Source organism: Sinohyriopsis cumingii, chromosome 16 (genome assembly GCF_028554795.1).
Source record: "Sinohyriopsis cumingii isolate HCF-2022 chromosome 16, ASM2855479v2, whole genome shotgun sequence".
Classification (NCBI taxonomy): Eukaryota; Metazoa; Mollusca; class Bivalvia; order Unionida; family Unionidae; genus Sinohyriopsis; species Sinohyriopsis cumingii.
Window position 1 is genome coordinate 14,047,066 of NC_142976.1, and position 19,130 is coordinate 14,066,195.

Sequence of the window (19,130 nt, forward strand, 5' to 3'; positions counted from 1 at the left end):
TATCACATACTTACAATACAATACACATTTTTTACTATCCAAAACTCATACACTTACAAACTCATGTGCAAGGGGATGTAAGATATTTTATTGGTAGGATTGCTAACACTCATCATTACCAACAAGTATATATTTTTATTATATGCTCATTTTTTTTCCTGTTAACTTGAAATTATCATAATCGTGCAGTGTTTTGCGATAATGCACTCATGTGCGCGACACGTAGAAATCAAGTACACTCACATTGTAGACGCTTTACGTTTTGGCTGATTAAGTTTGTTTCTGAATGAACAGCCACATACCACCTGCTTTGACACATTATGCATTAAATTTTTTGATACAATGTATTGGATTTAGGCTAGCAATAGATGCCAGACAGGTCATAAAATTACTGGGTACCTACAAATAACATGCAAGTGACAAGATGTAAACTGTCTTCTTTTGATGGTAATAAGAATAGCAAAAATATACTTACAGTTTTTCATCCTGAATTTCCTCAAAATTTACTTTTCTTAGCTCTGCAAACCCAAATTACATGAGTCATGTCATGGGTTTTCAAGCTTGATTACAAATTTCGAAATTGTACTGTAATTTAGACTATATTCCAAGTGCAATTACATCTCCCTTACTGCACTCAAAATGAAATACACATTATATTCCATATTGTCTTTTTGATAATTGCAATTGAAAGACTTCATATTTTTCCCACATTATGATTTCAAACATTCAATGACAGAACAGAACACATTTGTAGATGTCAACATGTTGTTCCTTGCTGCTGAAATCAGATGTTCTTCATATAGAATCAACACAGATAAATCCAGTCATTATCGCGAAATTTAGCAGAATCGACAAAGATACCAAAATCTATTCATTCCAGACTGAATGGAAAAGTTGTTGCAATGCACATTTATTAACAATATGAATTTAAATTTCAATTTTTAGTAGTCCAAAACACCTTTTCTTTCAAAAGTGATATCTAGCATGCAAATAAGTTCAAATTTATCTGGGCGGAGTTATGTGCACATTAATAATGTTTTTGTGTACTAATGAATCAGCACTTGTGTATTTAGTTTGGAATATGGCATAAATTCAGTTACTTTGTTTCTTGTAATGTATTTTTGGTTATATAATTAAGCCTTAAGTACAATAATAAAAAAAAACTGCTCTGGTGGCCTAGTGATTAGAGCGTCCACTTTGGATGCAGTAGATAGTGGATTTGAACCCCGGCCAAGTCATACCAAATACTTACAATAATGGTACTAACAGCTGCCTCACTTGGCGCTCAGCATTAAGAGGTTAGTGTTAGGACTGGTCAGCCTGGTGTCAGGATAATGCTACACTAAAAATCCAAGTCACACACAATAATAAAATGTGCATATAATGAAATGGTTACTGCATTTGTCTGGGAAAATATAACTTGTTTTGTTGGATGGATATACTGCACTCCCAAGGTCATGCAGTATATCCATCCGAAAAATTCATTCATATTTTCCCATACAAATGCAGTCACTTATAAATGTCATCCAACACTGACTCTTACAAACAAAACTGATTAGGGTAGAGGATAAAAGTATGTGATAATCACTTTCACATATTCTTACATCTAAACCTTGATAACTTCAAAGAGATAATAGCATTACATGAAACATCTTTGACAAAGTCCAGGAGAAATAAACCTGTCCAAAATATGATGCAAGAGAAATATTTACAAGTTAAGGCAAGTTAAGAGAAATATCAAGTTATGTAAAGCAATAGTCCATTTGCTATTTATTGTGCATCAAAAAAATTAATTAAAGCAATAGTTCATTTGCTATTTATTGTGCATCAAAAAAATTAATTAAAGCAATAGTTCATTTGCTATTTATTGTGCATCAAAAAAATTAATTAAAGCAATAGTCCATTTGCTATTTATTGTGCATCAAAAAAATTAATTAAAGCAATAGTCCATTTGCTATTTATTGTGCATCAAAGAAATTAATTAAAGCACTAGTCCATTTGCTATTTATTGTGCATCAAAAAAATTAATTAAAGCAATAGTTCATTTGCTATTTATTGTGCATCAAAAAAATTAATTAAAGCAATAGTTCATTTGCTATTTATTGTGCATCAAAATTGATTACTTTTTTCAAATAATTGGTTAGATCTAAAATACCAAGTTCGATTGTATGGTATAATTGGCAATATACCATGAGATATGTGTCAATTGTCAACATTGTTTTCAGATTGGATATTTGGTAATTTCATACTTTAATGATCTGTTCAAAATATTATGATGCGAGATAAATATCATAAATATTCCTGGCATAATCAGGCAAGTCAAGAGAAATTCTAACCAAATTTGTCAAGCAATATTCCACATGCTATTCATTAAGTGTGAAGCATTAGTACATATGCTATCCATTGTGTCAAGCAATAGTCCATATATTATTCATTGTGTCAAGCAATATTCCACATGCTATTCATTAAGTGTGAAGCATTAGTACATATGCTATCCGTTGTGTCAAGCAATAATCCATATATTATTCATTGTGTCAAGCAATATTCCACATGCTATTCATTAAGTGTGAAGCATTAGTACATATGCTATCCATTGTGTCAAGCAATAATTCATATATTATTCACTGTGTCAAGCAATAGTCCATAAACTGTTCATTATGTCTCAAGCAATAATCCATATATTATTATTATTCATTGTGTCAAGCATTAGTCCATATATTGTTCATTGTGTCAAACAATTGTCCATATTATATTCATTGTGTCAAACAATTGTCCATATTATATTCATTGTGTCAAACAATTGTCCATATATTGTTCATTGTATCAGGCAATAGTTGATATATTATTCATTGTGTCTTACAATAGTTCATATGATATTAATTGTCAAGCAATAATCCAAATATTATTCATTGTGTCTCACAATAATCCATATGATATTCATTGTGTCAAGCATAACTCCATATGATATTGATTGTCAAGTAATAGTCCATTTGTTATTCATTATGTCAAGCAATAGTCCATATGATATTCATTGACTGTAAAAATTGATTAATCACATTTTTCAATTATTTGAGAAGATCTACAATAATATTGTAATATAATTCATATGATATGGTACAAATGGTGTTATAATAGTAGTAATTCTATATACAACTGTAAGAATGGCCAATAGCCTGAATTACCTGAATAAAGATTCTAATCTGACCACACAGTCCAAAATTTACTTAAATCAGTAGCATTCTACTTCTTCTTTACATTCACACCATTCGTCTGTGGTGTTAGTTAATTATAAGAAATTAGCTGAGCAGGAATATAGTGAAAATAGTGGAAGAAATGTCGAACAGTATTTTCTTGTCAGTCTCAATAGTGGAAAAAGTGGGGAAGGATTCTCAACCATTTTATTAATCTCTCAGGCTGAAAGATACTCTTTGTGTCTAAAAATAGTTTTCCTTTTTATTACAGCTGAAGCATATTTTTACTGGGAAATTTGTCCACATGAGTACAACCCAAACCAGTCAAATTGACAAGAACTATATGAAGGTTTGTATATTGCATATATTTACTGGGAAATTTGTCCACATGAGTACAACCCAAACCAGTCAAATTGACAAGAACTAAATGAAGGTTTGTATATTGCATATATTTACTGGGAAATTTGTCCACATGAGTACAACCCAGACAAGTCAAATTGACAAGAACTATATGAAAGTTTGTATATTGCATATATTTACTGGGAAATTTGTCCACATGAGTACAACCCAGAAAAATCAAATTGACAAGAACTATATGAAGGTTTGTGTATTGCATATATTTACTGGGAAATTTGTCCACATGAGTACAACCCAGACAAGTCAAACTGACAAGAACTATATGAAGGTTTGTGTATTGTATATATTTACTGGGAAATTTGTCCACATGAGTACAACCCAAACCAGTCAAATTGACAAGAACTATATGAAGGTTTGTGTATTGGATATATTTACTGGGAAATTTGTCCACATGAGTACAACCCAAACCAGTCAAATTGACAAGAACTATATGAAGGTTTGTGTATTGGATATATTTACTGGGAAATTTGTCCACATGAGTACAACCCAATGCAGTCAAACTGACAAGAACGATATGAAGGTTTGTGTATTGCATATATTTACTGGGAAATTTGTCCACACGAGTACAACCCAGAAAAGTCAAATTGACAAGAACTATATGAAGGTTTGTGTATTTGATATATTTACTGGGAAATTTGTCCACATGAGTACAACCCAAACCAGTCAAATTGACAAGAACTATATGAAAGTTTGTATATTGTATATATTTACTGGGAAATTTGTCCACATGAGTACAACCCAAACCAGTCAAATTGACAAGAACGATATGAAGGTTTGTGTATTGCATATATTTACTGGGAAATTTGTCCACATGAGTACAACCCAGAAAAGTCAAATTGACAAGAACTATATGAAGGTTTGTATATTGTATATATTTACTGGGAAATTTGTCCACATGAGTACAACCCAAACCAGTCAAATTGACAAGAACTATATGAAGGTTTGTGTATTGCATATATTTACTGGGAAATTTGTCCACATGAGTACAACCCAAACCAGTCAAATTGACAAGAACTATATGAAGGTTTGTATATTGGATATATTTACTGGGAAATTTGTCCACATGAGTACAACCCAAACCAGTCAAATTGACAAGAACGATATGAAGGTTTGTGTATTGCATATATTTACTGGGAAATTTGTCCACATGAGTACAACCCAGACAAGTCAAATTGACAAGAACTATATGAAGGTTTGTATATTGTATATATTTACTGGGAAATTTGTCCACATGAGTACAACCCAAACCGGTCAAATTGACAAGAACTATATGAAGGTTGTATACTGTATATATTTACTGGGAAATTTGTCCACATGAGTACAACCCAGACAAGTCAAATTGACAAGAACTAAATGAAGGTTGTATACTGTATATATTTACTGGGAAATTTGTCCACATGAGTACAACCCAAACCAGTCAAATTGACAAGAACTAAATGAAGGTTTGTATATTGTATATATTTACTGGGAAAATTTGTCCACATGAGTACAACCCAAACCAGTCAAATTGACAAGAACTAAATGAAGGTTGTATACTGTATATATTTACTGGGAAATTTGTCCACATGAGTACAACCCAGAAAAGTCAAATTGACAAGAACTATATGAAGGTTGTATACTGTATATATTTACTGGGAAATTTGTCCACATGAGTACAACCCAAACCAGTCAAATTGACAAGAACTAAATGAAGGTTTGTATATTGTATATATTTACTGGGAAAATTTGTCCACATGAGTACAACCCAAACCAGTCAAATTGACAAGAACTAAATGAAGGTTTGTATATTGTATATATTTACTGGGAAATTTGTCCACATGAGTACAACCCAAACCGGTCAAATTGACAAGAACTATATGAAGGTTGTATACTGTATATATTTACTGGGAAATTTGTCCACATGAGTACAACCCAGACAAGTCAAATTGACAAGAACTAAATGAAGGTTGTATACTGTATATATTTACTGGGAAATTTGTCCACATGAGTACAACCCAGACAAGTCAAATTGACAAGAACTATATGAAGGTTGTATACTGTATATATTTACTGGGAAATTTGTCCACATGAGTACAACCCAGACAAGTCAAATTGACAAGAACTAAATGAAGGTTGTATACTGTATATATTTACTGGGAAATTTGTCCACATGAGTACAACCCAAACCGGTCAAATTGACAAGAACTATATGAAGGTTGTATATTGTATATATTTACTGGGAAATTTGTCCACATGAGTACAACCCAGACAAGTCAAATTGACAAGAACTATATGAAGGTTGTATACTGTATATATTTACTGGGAAATTTGTCCACATGAGTACAACCCAGACAAGTCAAATTGACAAGAACTAAATGAAGGTTGTATACTGTATATATTTACTGGGAAATTTGTCCACATGAGTACAACCCAAACCGGTCAAATTGACAAGAACTATATGAAGGTTGTATATTGTATATATTTACTGGGAAATTTGTCCACATGAGTACAACCCAAACCAGTCAAATTGACAAGAACTAAATGAAGGTTTGTATATTGTATATATTTACTGGGAAATTTGTCCACATGAGTACAACCCAAACCGGTCAAATTGACAAGAACTATATGAAGGTTGTATACTGTATATATTTACTGGGAAATTTGTCCACATGAGTACAACCCAGACAAGTCAAATTGACAAGAACTATATGAAGGTTGTATACTGTATATATTTACTGGGAAAGTTGTCCACATGAGTACAACCCAAACCAGTCAAATTGACAAGAACTAAATGAAGGTTTGTATATTGTATATATTTACTGGGAAATTTGTCCACATGAGTACAACCCAAACCGGTCAAATTGACAAGAACTATATGAAGGTTGTATACTGTATATATTTACTGGGAAATTTGTCCACATGAGTACAACCCAGACAAGTCAAATTGACAAGAACGATATGAAGGTTTGTGTATTGCATATATTTACTGGGAAATTTGTCCACATGAGTACAGCCCAGACAAGTCAAATTGACAAGAACTAAATGAAGGTTGTATACTGTATATATTTACTGGGAAATTTGTCCACATGAGTACAACCCAGACAAGTCAAATTGACAAGAACTATATGAAGGTTGTATACTGTATATATTTACTGGGAAATTTGTCCACATGAGTACAACCCAGACAAGTCAAATTGACAAGAACTAAATGAAGGTTGTATACTGTATATATTTACTGGGAAATTTGTCCACATGAGTACAACCCAAACCGGTCAAATTGACAAGAACTATATGAAGGTTGTATACTGTATATATTTACTGGGAAATTTGTCCACATGAGTACAACCCAAACAAGTCAAATTGACAAGAACTATATGAAGGTTTGTGTATTTGATATTTTTACTGGGAAATTTGTCCACACAAGTACAACCCAGACCAGTCAAATTGACAAGAACTATATGAAGGTTTGTATATTGCATATATTTACTGGGAAAATTTGTCCACATGAGTACAACCCAGACCAGTCAAATTGACAAGAACTAAATGAAGGTTTGTATATTGTATATATTTACTGGGAAATTTGTCCACATGAGTACAACCCAAACCAGTCAAATTGACAAGAACGATATGAAGGTTTGTATATTGCATATATTTACTGGGAAATTTGTCCACATGAGTACAACCCAAACCAGTCAAATTGACAAGAACGATATGAAGGTTTGTATATTGTATATATTTACTGGGAAAATTTGTCCACATGAGTACAACCCAAACAAGTCAAATTGACAAGAACTATATGAAGGTTTGTGTATTTGATATTTTTACTGGGAAATTTGTCCACACAAGTACAACCCAGACCAGTCAAATTGACAAGAACTATATGAAGGTTTGTATATTGTATATATTTACTGGGAAATTTGTCCACATGAGTACAACCCAAACCAGTCTTATTGACAAGGACTATATGAAGGCTTGTGTATTGTGTATATTTTAATCACATGACTACTTTTATTTATGTTAATATACATATATACATGTAACACATATAATAACACCTGACATCACAAATAATGTAAAGGAAAGAGATAATGATAACATGATCTTAATGTATTTCACTATATTATTCTGTTGTTTCCTTAAAATAAAATCAGTACTTTTTGTCATGCAATATACAGGATCATCATCTTTTCTGTGGTAGGTAAATTAATCAACATGTTTCATAAGTTTCATTTGAAATGAGCGTCCAGAGAAAACCCATTTTTGATATTTATTATTTGTGGGAAATATATAATCTTCTTTACATTTCTTTTTCTTGATCTTTTCCCCTTCTATTTGAAATGAAATATTGGAATAGTGCACTTTCTGAATATTTTGTAGGGAATTAAAAGCAGCAATTGATATAGGATGGTCTGTTCCACATCAGATGTTTTTATATCAAATGAAAGGGTCATATCCAGGAAGTCCTTTTTGGGTGTGGGTTGGGTAGGGAGCATAAACAAATAGGCAAGAGGTCTGTGGGAACAGAACCCCTAAAGGGGGCCGAAGCATTTTAATAATTTCCAGGGCATTACTTCAGCTTTCAATGTTATTTTAACTCTTATGGTTAGTGCTCAGCACAGAGGCGTAGCTATGATATTTTGCACCCGGGGACGAACTATAAAATTGGCGCCCCAGCCCCCTCCCCGTTTAATCACATTTTTGAATATTACCCTTGTTTACTTATTATAATGTAACGTTGTAAGCCTCATTTTGGCGCCCCTGTACCTTGGCGCCCGGGGACATATGTACCCCCCTGCCCCCCCAGGTACACCTCTGGCTCAGCAACCCACAACCAAGGCCTCTGTATATTCACAAGTAATCAGCAACCCACAACCAAGGCTTATGTATATTTTACAAGTAATCAGCAACCCACAAACCAAGGCCTATATATATCTAAGAAGTGATCAGCAACCCAAAAACCAAGGCCTCTGTATACTTGACAAGTAATCAGCAACCCACAAACCAAGGCCTCTGTATATTTGACAAATGATTAGCAACCCACAAACCATGGCCTCAGTATATCTGACAAGTGATCTCTGTATATCTGACAAGTGATCAGCAACCCACAAACCAAGGCCTCTTTATAGCTGACAAGTAATCAGCAACTCACAAACCAAGGCCTTTGCATATCTGACACTCATCTGAACCAATCACTGTGCTACTGACCTCAGACCTCAATGATTTATCTTTTATTCTATATATAAGCCAATATGTCACTTTTCCCATAACTGACAGGCCTCTATCACTATTTGTTACACATTAACCCACCTTAGTTAAATAAATCATGCAGGGTTTTATGATAGGTTGACCAGCTCCCTTGTGTATTTTACTACTGCCAACAAACTGGTGTAGAGGACATAACCAAAACCACCTCAATGGCCCAGAAACCAGGGACATCTTTACATCCTTCTATTTTCATTAAACAGAAATCCAATTCAACTTTCCATACAATTTGTTAAATTTTCAGGTCTACCCCTTAATAATTATTGCAATAAGTAACATTACTGTATAAATCACCGGCAAACAGACCATCCAAACAAGACACTATTTCAATAACAAACTGTATCATGTAAGTCATTGGCAAACAGACCATGCCAACAAGGCTTTATTTCATTAACTAACTGTACCACATATTCCAACCACGATATTTTTTTCTTCTTTTCTCTCAAGTTACTTTTTTTCTCATACAAGTATTATGGTAGAATAACATATTCTTTTTTCAAATCAGTACAAGAGAATATCTTTCAAGCATTTCTGGGGCCTGAAAATTTAAAAAAAAAATCTAAAGTCCTGCCCTCTCAAAAAGTAAGTAGCCATCCCATAACTTACATTAATACAAAGAGTTAAGATGGGGCTGTGAAGCTGGATGCAACATAAACAGCATTAGTGGGATGAATAAAGAACCTTACTAGTAGTTATTGGAAACAAGAAAAACAAAACAAAAGTTGACAATGTTATTCAAAATGATCAAAGACTTTTGTAGATGTAATCCTCACCATTGTATCTTCTGGAACTACACAATTTCTACAGATATCTTTAGTTTTAGCCTTTTCCAGCTCTTTGGAACACTTGGCAAGCTGTAATTGGATTTGAGGCAATTGACTTCAGATTTCAACTCCTTAATGACCATATTACATTTAAATGCTCACAAGGTCTAGAGCTTATTGGGTTGAAACTCAGGTCACTTTTGGTAGCTGGATTGTCTATCTAGCTAGACTGAGAAAGTGAAAATGCAGTTCAGACCTTTAACTTAGATCTTTTCTTTCTCTATTAGTAGTTATTTCTTTATTTTTTTGTGCTTTATGTATTTACTTTTCTTTTCTGACAATGCTCTGATCACAAAATGTAATTATCAATTGTGACTTTACAAGCAGATTATAGAAAGTGACAGATCCAGGGTAATAGTGAGTCCTTTAACAATAATGTATGCCACACATTGATGACAAAATATAATTATCAGGTGTGACTTTACAAGAAGTAGATTATAGAAAGTGACAGATCCAAGGTAAAAGAGAGTCCTTTGACAATAATGTATGTCACATATTGATATATAGACTGCTCCGTTAGTCTAGTGGTTAGAGCATCTGCCTCAGCAGCAGGAGGTCGCGGGTTTGAACCCTGGCCAAGTCATACCAAAGACTCATAAAAATGGTACTAACAGCTGCCTCACTACGTGCTCAGCATTAAGAGGTTAGTGTTAGTACTGGTTGGCCTGGTGTCAGGATAATGTGACTGGGTGGGACATCATGCTACATGTCTGCGGCATGATGCCCCAGTGCTAGACATTACTATAAACTGCCACACTGCAGACATCGTAGCAATATGACTGAAAAATTGTTAAAGCTATGTTAAAAATCCAAAATCACACACACACATTGATATCAGCATTTTACATTTTACATTCTTTGACTTATTTTTATTATTTACTAGATGTGTTATGATTTTTGCTGATTGTTTTACAACACAAATCAGTTGTAGAGAAAGAATGACAGACTAATTCAGGCAGAGAATATTAGATTATAGGTCCTTTCCTATTAATTGTTTATGTTGTAAGTCAGTCTAATGATAAAAAAACTATAGTGACCACTTTAGAGATGTCAGTAAGCAGTGATCTACTAAAATTAACCCTCTCACATGATTCAGCTGTTCACATCATTCTCTACTTGTTCTCATGGTTTGCTGAACAGACCCAAATCCAGTTTATGTGGTGTCAGGGCTAATATTTGACTTTTAAGTTGTTATTTGCAACTCTGCCAGTGTTTGGGTGTTTTTTTAATGCCATTGGCTACAGTCTGTGTTGTAAATAAAAAGTGGCAGAGCACAACTTGTTGGTCTTGAATAACATGTTATATCATTTCAAATTAATTATAATGTTAGCAACCCATTGTGCTTTATTAGACTGTTAATAATGTTATAAATGTTACCTGTCTGGTCCATCTGTTTACAAGCCTAAACAATTAACATGAGACTGTACTCTTACATAAGCCTATATAAAGATTGATGGTAGATGATGGCTGCAGTATACTAACTGATTACCCAACATAAATTAACTGAATAATAACATTATTTTCAGTTTTAAAAAAACTATATGTATCAGATATTATAGTGGCAACCATTTAAATAATAATTTATTTTTCGCTAAACTTAGTAATTTTGGTGAGAGTTGTTGCCCTTGCCAGTCATGTTAAGGCCGTTTCGTAATCAAATATAAACTGATGACATTTTGCAGCATCAGATTACATTCTCAGTTGCATTATTTTAAATCTATCAGATACATTTCTTAGTTAATATGATTGCTATTAACAAAATTACAGTTACTAACATATTTTGTCTGTAAAATTCTTCAATGTCCTTGGAGGGGCCCCGAGTGGCCGAGTGGTCTAAAGCGCTCACCGTTCCGGATCACTGCCATCTCACCTCTGTCTGCGTGGGTTCGAGTCCAAGGCTCGGCTAGTGTGGGTACATGGGAAAGTCTGCCAGTAGTTTCTTGTGGGTCTGTGGTTCTTCCCTGGGTTTTCCAGGGTTCTTCCTCCACCAATTATACTGGCCGCCATGTATAGCCTATCTTGTGCTGAAAAATGGTGTTAAACCCTAGAACAACAACAACAACAATCAATGTCCTTGGACACAAGTGAGGGAAGAAAATATTATTGACAAAGGATCCATTTTGATGTAAGCAGGCAGGAGGAAGAAGGGGGTGGGCAAGAAATGAATAACCATGAAAGAAAAAGCTGGACATTTCTAATTACAAGATCTAGTGTATTAAAGTTTTAAAACCAAAACAGGTACAATAAATCATGGAATAGATACAATAAAGCATGGAATAGGTACAATAAAGCATGGAATTCTTTGCAAGCCATGACTGAAAAGTTAAATCAATGTTGACATAAACTGGCACAACCTTAAATATAGTTTAGTTGTCTGAACTGTTTTTTATAACTGTAAATCAGATCTTAAAGTTGTTGTCTGAAGTTGTCAAGCTAACCCACATATATCCAACTAATTTATGCATGTACGTAATTTACTGGGAATTTATATTATATCATCAGGAAAGTCGATAAGCAAATATCTTAATCCTGCAGGCAGATTAATATTTATGACAAATTGAAGTATGTTAACTAATTAATGTTACCATATTGACTGACCAAGGACTGTTAAAAGCATATCATTAATTATATAATTTGCAGGTATAGCTACATGAATTATTAATTACATAATTTGCAGGTATACCTACATGAGTTCATTATTTGCATATTTTACTAATGTATCTACAAGAGTTCATTAATTGCATATTGTGCAGATATCCCTACATGAGTTCATTAATTTTATATTTTGCAGATATCCCTACATGAGTTTATTAATGAGATATTTTGCAGGTATCACTACATGAGTTCAATGCAAAGAATGCACAGTTTAAGATTCTTCCAAGGTACAAGGTCAAATCAGAGGGTGAAGTGGTGAGTACAGATATGCATATTAAGATTTAATAATCATATTTGAAACTTTACGATTTTATTTACACTCAGTAACTCAAAAACTCAGAATAAAATTTATTAATGTATTTCCAATGTAATTATTTATGTTGGTCACAAGGTTTAATTTTTGGACAGGACATAGTTTGCCATGCGCTTTTATTTTATAGTCCTGGCTTTTACAGATAGATCCACTTGCTTGATGCCCAGGACAAGCACAAATTCAGCTTGGGAAATTCAAGTAGCAAGCTTCTTGCCTGGAGAGAGAGAGAGAGAGAGAGAGAAATCATGTTCAGTTCTTACATCCTCCAAGTCTTAAACTCTTCATGATCTTGCCACAGTATATATATATATATATATATATATATATATATATATATATATATATATCAGCATGTTTATTTTACATTTATATATACCACACTTTTCAATTAAATAACTGCAGTTTCTTTCATGCACTATGCTGTAAAAATCTCTTATTTCCACATTGTAGTCAATGTCAAGGCCAGTCTAGCATTTTCTCACACAGACATGTAAACATTTACTATTAAAGCAAATTTTGACAAATAGGAAAGTCAAATTGATAATTGAATTTATCAGTTTTATTTTGATTATAATATTTGTATTGGATTCCCCATTTATTAAGTCCTAACCTAGCCATTGGAAGTTTGTAAGCTTAGAAATGTGCCGAGATTGTTGACTCTGCACTAGGATCTTGTAAAATATTGTTTGGATGAATGTTGATTATTTGAAGGTGATAATAATTGTTAATAATTTAAGTCCTGAGATTTGTTGAACTTGTGAGTTAGGAAATAAACAGCATTTATTTCTAACAATTAGATACCTGGAAATCTATCTCCCACAAGTTGTGTTTATCATCTATTGTTTATATAATTACTACAGAAGAGTGAGACATATTTACTGCTGGGCAAATTCATGAACCATGGAAGATACGTTGCTTAATCTTTAAATAAAGTATTAACAAAACATTTGATTAAAGCCCAACAAATTTCAATCTTTACTTACAACTTCACAAACAAATAAGATCTGGATTATGATAATGTATGCAAATTGCTGATTGGTGAAAGTTTTGATAATCTAATGATTGTCTTTAGCTACAGAATGAATCACTTTGACAAAAGAATGTATCACTTTAACAACATAATGTATCTCTTTGGCAATAGAATTATCCCTAAAATGATATTCATCTATTTATGCTATCTCAAAATATGAAAGATTATCCATAATTCCTCTAAAAATGCTTGAAGCAATTTTAGCAGTACCACTGAAGATATGGCCTTGATTGCCTGTAAATGAGTCATATCATTTAGACTTGTTCAGGAATTTAAATTGCCTGTAAATGAATCATATCATTTAGACTTGTTCAGGAATTTAAATTGCCTGTAAATGAGTCATACCATTTAGACTTGTTCAGGAATTTAAATTGCCTGTAAATGAGTCATACCATTTAGACTTGTTCAGGAATTTAAATTGCCTGTAAATGAGTCATACCATTTAGACTTGTTCAGGAATTTAAATATAGAACATTATTATCTGTGATGTTAATCTAGGTATGCACAGTTTTATAAAATGTACATAGTATCTTAAGTTTTCTGTACTTTTGAAAATTATTTACAAATTGCAAAAAAAATGGTGCACAGACAAATTGGAGGATCCAGTTATTTAGGTTAATTATCATAATACAAACAAGTCTTATGTTTCATAAAACAACTCATACATTGTCTCTCAGATGGCATATATGTACTACTGATATTTTGATTCTGTTCCTTGGTTCAGAAATTTTGCTAATGAGCACACCTGATATAGAGGTTACAGATATAACAGGAAGGGAAACTAGGTCTGAAAGTTCCAGTTATGCAAGTTGTCTTTCTTAGAGTCAGGTACACATACCACAACACTAAAAGGTCCAGTATGCATAATGGCTAGACTGGTTAGGAAGTGGCCTCATTTACCAAGGCTGCTTAAAATCTCCACCATTATCTTGACAGTCACCCATATTCACTTGGGTCACCAGCCACAGAGAGTTGGACAAGTCTCCAAATGTGATGGAAGTGGATATAAAGTCCAACAGTTATGGCCAGGAATTGAACCTGGCACCATTAGAATTTGGGGTCCTGACCACTATAGTTGTAGACATAGTATCCTGTTTTGTTGCATTTGGGACTTAAGTCTGACTCCCATGTGGTTCCGTTGAAAATATATTTCAACTGCTCCCAGGAGTGAATCTGGGTGACATTAAAGGGAAGTTGTCAATATGAGGTGGCAGGGGGAGAAGTATAATGATTTAGGTATATAAGGAAACTTCCTAACCAGACTAGCTGATCCAGATCTTTAAATCTAGTGGTGTATGCACTTGACTTTAAGATTCGGTTTCTGGCAGCCACATTTAGACTTTCTGTCTCCTTGTGTTCCTGGATGAATGTACAGATAGCACAAACCATAACATCTAGCAACAAACATGAGTCAAGGATTGTTCCATAGACTGGACAGAATCTAATTTTGCTATCATTGATTCATTGTGCAGGTTCAGCTGTTTGACCAAATAGTGTATGAAAGTATCAAGTCTCCTGGCCACTACTTCCATACCAGTCAGCCCTCCCAGATAGACTATATTTCATGGGGGTAAGTAGCAATGGGCCACACAGTAATTTACTGAGTAGGGAATTTGTGGAAGTATGTTTGAGAACTGTATCATTACTTGAGCTATAAAAATTTAAAAGTTAAAATAAATTAAAAAGTTTGTGTCAACCTTATGGTTGGTTAAAATTTATAGACCCTATCTCTTATTTCAACCAACAACCATGTATGTAAATGAGAATCAAATGTTGTTAGTATTTTATTTTGTTTGTTGATGTTGGGATTCATTTTTGAAGGTTTTGGGAAAAACAATGCCCAAATCTGGAATAATAATAATAATAATAATAATAATAAAGTCTTTATTTTGTGAATGTAATTAAATCAGTACAAAAAGCATCCCTTGTGGCCCTCAGTTGTTTAAAGATGAAAAATAAATATGCAACTAGAAAACAAGAATTTTACAAGAAAGTTATTAAGGATTAGAGAACACAGAAGCACTAAACACTATTGGATTTAGTATAAAAAGCATTGTGAACACAAACAGACATAATTGCAAATATGTTCACACACATAAACACACATTCTTGTATTTGGTGGATATCAAGGACTCCTGTATGGAATCCTGTACCAAGTACATTTGTTCTGGCTATCTTGGGGTGAAAACAAATACAGTTTCAGGTAGTAAATTTATATCAAATAATGACTTATTGAGTAGGTTATTGACTGAATAATTTTAATGCAAGTGAGGACAGATATAGTCTGTACAATGTATGAACACATATAGTTTGAACACTGTAAGGACACATAGTTATTGACTAAATAATTTTAATGCAAGTGAGGACACATATAGTCTGTACAATGTAAGGACACATAGTTATTGACTAAATAATTTTAATGCAAGTGAGGACACATATAGTCTGTACAATCCAGTCAATGTGAGGATGCATATAGTCTGTACAATGTAAGGACACATAGTTATTGACTACAAAATGGAAACTGTAGACAATGTGACGTCATGGACACCTGGAATTCCCATTATCTTGCAGAATGAAAATGAAGAAAACCATTATGAAGCCATACATGAATGGTTCAGACTCTGAGATTTAGTGTGCTCAGATGTAATTGGGGTTCATATTTTCATCCCAGACTGATCTTTAACCATTTCCTGAATCAAAGGATGAGCAAGTTATCAGTATTGCTTCCCATCAGTCATTGATTCTTTACTGTTACTTCATACAGCAATGTGGCAGCCTGGTGATTCCATTCAGTTTTGACAGAAGCACATGATGGAGTTTGTAAAGAAGCTCATGTATCAAAACATATTTTGTCCTATTGTAAGCTTGTTTAAGTTGATACTATCAAGGACAATTTATTGATAATGCCAACCTTTTCCACAAAATCTGAAACCATCATGAAATCTGAATTTTTGGGGGTTTATTATTATTGAATTTGCTTTATTTGCATTCCGCTATTTTTTTCATAATAGTTATTAGATATAAAGATTTTTTAAAATTGGATTTAAGAATAAAATACATGATTTTAGACTGATGGCATTGACTGTACTTGAAACTAATGACAATATTGTACTAATTTAAAAAAATCATTAAGACAATGGACAATGGTTCATCATAGTCAATGATCAAATCTTCATACACATAGAATGAACTATCAATGTAGACAGAGGATGCACGTAATTAGAGACTGTGGACATCATGACGGAATAAGCTATCAATGCAAACTATGGACAGACACAATTACTGAGAAAAATGTGGAGGCTGTGAACATTGGTACAACATGGACAATGAGGACATTTACACATACAGAATGAATTATCAATGCATGCTAAGGACACACACTATTAACAAGACATTAGGACATTGGTACAACATGGAAAATGAGGACATTTACACATACAGAATGAACTATCAATGCAAGCTAAGGACATACACTATTAACAAGACATGAGGACATTGGTACATCATGGACAATGAGGACATGTTTACACATCTTGTCTGACCTGTCAATAAAAAACAGTGAAGCACACTATTGACAAAAACATGGGGAAAGTTGCCATTGGTACATAATGACAATGATGACTGTTCACAAAATCTAATCTGAACAATCAATACAAGGTAACAATGCACACCATTAATACAAACATGGTGACTGGACATTGGTACATCATGGACAATGAGGACATTGGTACAACATGGACAATGAGGACATTGGTACAACATGGACAATGAGGACATTGGTACATCATGGACAATGAGGACATTGGCACATCATAGACAATGAGGACATTGGTACAACATGGACAATGAGGACATTGGTACATCATGGACAATGAGGACATTGGTACATCATGGACAATGAGGACATTGGTACATCATGGACAATGAGGACATTGGTACAACATGGACAATGAGGACATTGGTACATCATGGACAATGAGGACATTGGTACATCATAGACAATGAGGACATTGGTACAACATGGACAATGAGGACATTGATACAACATGGACAATGAGGACATTGATACATCATGGACAATGAGGACATTGGTACATCATGGACAATGAGGACATTGGTACATCATGGACAATGAGGACATTGGTACATCATGGACAATGAGGACACTGGTACATCATGGACAATGAGGACATTTACACATACAGAATGAACTATCAATGCATGCTAAGGACACACACTATTAACAAGACATAAGGACACTGGTACATCATGGACAATGAGGACATTGGTACATCATAGACAATGAGGACATTGGTACAACATGGACAATGAGGACATTGATACAACATGGACAATGAGGACATTGGTACAACATGGACAATGAGGACATTGGTACATCATGAACAATGGGGACATTGGTACATCATGGACAATGAGGACATTGGTACATCATGGACAATGAGGACATTGGTACAACATGGACAATGAGGACATTGGTACATCATGGACAATGAGGACATTGGTACATCATAGACAATGAGGACATTGGTACAACATGGACAATGAGGACATTGATACAACATGGACAATGAGGACATTGATACATCATGGACAATGAGGACATTGGTACATCATGGATAATGAGGACATTGGTACATCATGGACAATGAGGACATTGGTACATCATGGACAATGAGGACATTGGTACATCATGGACAATGAGGACACTGGTACATCATGGACAATGAGGACATTTACACATACAGAATGAACTATCAATGCATGCTAAGGACACACACTAATAACAAGACATGCGGACTGTGAACATTGGTACAGCATGGACAATGAGGACATTTACACATTCCAAATGAACTATCAATGCATTCTAAGGACACACACTATTAACAAGACATGCGGACTGTGGACATTGGTATATCATGGACAATGAGGACATTTACACATACAGAATGAACTATCAATGCATTCTAAGGACACACACTAATAACAAGGCATGCGGACTGTGGACATTGGTACATCATGGACAATGAGGACATTTACACATACAGAATGAACTATCAATGCAAGCTAAGGACACACACTAATAACAAGACATGCGGACTGTAGACATTGGTACATCATGGACAATGAGGACATTTACATATACAGAATGAACTATCAATGCAAGCTAAGGACACACACTATTAACAAGACATGAGGACATTGGTACATCATGGACAATGAGGACATTTACACATACAGAATGAACTATCAATGCATTCTAAGGACACACACTAATAACAAGACATGCGGACTGTGGACATTGGTACATCATGGACAATGAGGACATTTACACATACCGAATGAACTATCAATGCATGCTAAGGACACACACTAATAACAAGACATGAGGACATTGGTACATCATGGCCAATGAGGACATTTACACATACTGAATGAAC

General features: G+C 34.0%; 1 pseudogene across 1 annotated transcript in view; it reads left to right on the top strand.

The window, feature by feature from the left end:
* The window catches only part of LOC149779967 (inositol 1,4,5-trisphosphate-gated calcium channel ITPR2-like), a 283,416-nt pseudogene that overhangs the window by 198,665 nt on the left and 65,621 nt on the right, over positions 1-19,130 (top strand). The window contains exons 6-8 of the transcript XR_016415089.1: positions 3,463-3,540; positions 12,503-12,583; positions 15,144-15,241. The product of XR_016415089.1 is annotated as an inositol 1,4,5-trisphosphate-gated calcium channel ITPR2-like (transcript). The remainder of the gene's footprint in view (positions 1-3,462; positions 3,541-12,502; positions 12,584-15,143; positions 15,242-19,130) is intronic.